Source organism: Physeter macrocephalus, chromosome 2 (genome assembly GCF_002837175.3).
Source record: "Physeter macrocephalus isolate SW-GA chromosome 2, ASM283717v5, whole genome shotgun sequence".
Lineage (NCBI taxonomy): Eukaryota > Metazoa > Chordata > Mammalia > Artiodactyla > Physeteridae > Physeter > Physeter macrocephalus.
Genome location: NC_041215.1, coordinates 2,101,002 through 2,103,233, shown reverse-complemented (window position 1 = coordinate 2,103,233; position 2,232 = coordinate 2,101,002). Strand labels below are relative to the sequence as shown.

Below are 2,232 nucleotides of genomic sequence, written 5' to 3'. Positions count from 1 at the left end.
ATAGCACAGGGAGATCAGCTCGGTGCTTTGTGTCCACCTAGAGGGCTGGCATAGGGAGGAGATATGGGGATATATGTATATGTATAGGTGATTCACCTTGTTATAAAGCAGAAACTAACACACCATTGTAAAGCAATTATACTCGAATAAAGATGTTAAAAATAAATAAATAAATAAAAAACCAAAGTAGAAGATGTTACCTGTCCAACCTCCCACACTGGGTACAGAAAATCAGAGTGTGGGAAAGAGCTTTGAAAAAGATGCATTAGAAGAGAAAAAAGGCCAGGTGGGGTGGGGGAAAGCAACCCAGAAGAGAACTCACAAAACTAACAGTAGTTGCTGTGATTGAGGAGTGGGACTGTGGATGATTTGTTTAACCTCTTTCTTTCCATGGTATGTTTTAAAAATAATTGTTTTTTTGGTTACCCTCATTAATAGGAGAAAAATTAAAGTGTCAGTCAGCACAGTTATTAACTTTATCTTTCTTTCTAAATTCCTGCCCTTCCTTAGATGTATAAATATTTCTCTCATTTACATCAACTGCTCCCTCTTTAGTTGTGGGGAAACACCTGCAAACCCATCTCTCTCATCACACAACGTGATAGGGAAACAGATCCAGCCTGGGGTCCTCAACCACAGGGCCTGCTGGGCCCCCATCAGCAACATGCCATCACGTACAGGCTCTGCCTCTCTTAGCTGTCTGTGGTCCGACCCTCAGACCACCAGGCACACCTTCAGACCCCAGCAACTTCCCCCCACGGGAGGTGGGGGCATTTTGAGCCCCGAGTCTCCATCTGGATGTGGGACCAACCTCAGTGATGCTAAACACGTGGCATTTCCATGAGGATCACTCGGAATCATGGATGAGCAGGGACCTCATACGCACCTGGGAGGGGTTGGCAGAGCCAGTTGGTATGGGAGGTCATTGGCAGTCCCACCTGTTCTCCCGCTCAGGGTGTAGGTGGTTAATGTCACTGGTCCAGGAGACACACTATCCTGACAGACAAGAGGTAAGAGATCGCAGGGGCCTGAGTCAGTTGGTGTCCACCACAGGTTGACCCTCAGCCACCGACCACAGAGCTAACACTGTAGCCCAAGGAAGGGCCTGCCCAGCGGGTGCTTCATTCCAGCTCCCGGCCTGGCCAACCAGAAAGCAAGAGGAGCCACGGGAAGCTGGGAGGCCCTGCAGGAAGGCTTGCACCCAGGCAGCTGCTGAAAATCTCACTCATCTTTGCCCTTGGAGGCAAAGCAGCACTCCTTTGCCATGCATCTTGACGATAAGTACCTAGAATATTAAAAACCATTTATACTTTTTTGGCTCCACTTCTTGGAATCTATTCCAAGGAAACGATCAAAATTACAGAAATGGCTACCTGCATAAAGATGTTCCATGCAGACTTATTTATAACTTGGAGAAAGGGAAGTAATCTTTATGTTGAACAATTTAGACATAAAATTGAGAGTTGAGTAAATTGTACTCTGCCTTCTAACTGTCATGCAGACAGTAAAAATATTCTCTTGAAGACTTTGTATTGATAAGGGAAAATGATTATAGTACAATGTTAAATTAAAAATTAGAAGAGTATATGCAGAAATACAGAGGATCATGAGAGGTTACTACAAGCAACTATATGCTGATAAAATGGACAACCTGGAAGAAATGGACAAATTCTTAGAAATGCACAACCTGCCAATACTGAACCAGGAAGAAATAGAAAATATGAACAGACCAATCACAAGCACTGAAATTGAAACTGTGATTAAAAATCTTCCAACAAACAAAAGCCCAGGACCAGATGGCTACACAGGCGAATTCTATCAAACATTTAGAGAAAAGCTAACACCTATCCTTCTCAAACTCTTCCAAAAGATAGCAGAGGGAGGAACACTCCCAAACTCATTCTATGAGGCCACCATCACCCTGATACCAAAACCAGACAAAGACGTCACAAAGAAAGAAAACTACAGGCCAATATCACTGATGAACATAGATGCAAAAATCCTCAACAAAATACTAGCAAACAGAATCCAACAGCACATTAAAAGGATCATACACCATGATCAAGTGAGGTTTATCCCAGGGATGCAAAGATTCTTCAATATATGCAAATCAATCAACGTGATACACCATATCAACAAACTGAAGGAGAAAAACCATATGATCATCTCAATAGATGCAGAGAAAGCTTTTGACAAAATTCAACACCCATTTATGATAAAAACCCTGCAAAA

General features: G+C 42.9%; 1 long non-coding RNA gene across 1 annotated transcript in view; it reads right to left on the bottom strand.

The window, feature by feature from the left end:
* Nucleotides 1–892: 892 nt before the first annotated feature.
* Nucleotides 893–2,232, bottom strand: part of LOC129391502 (uncharacterized) — a 54,806-nt gene continuing 53,466 nt past the window's right edge. The window contains exon 3 of the long non-coding RNA XR_008615710.1: nt 893–996. This is a non-coding gene — a long non-coding RNA (uncharacterized lncRNA). The remainder of the gene's footprint in view (nt 997–2,232) is intronic.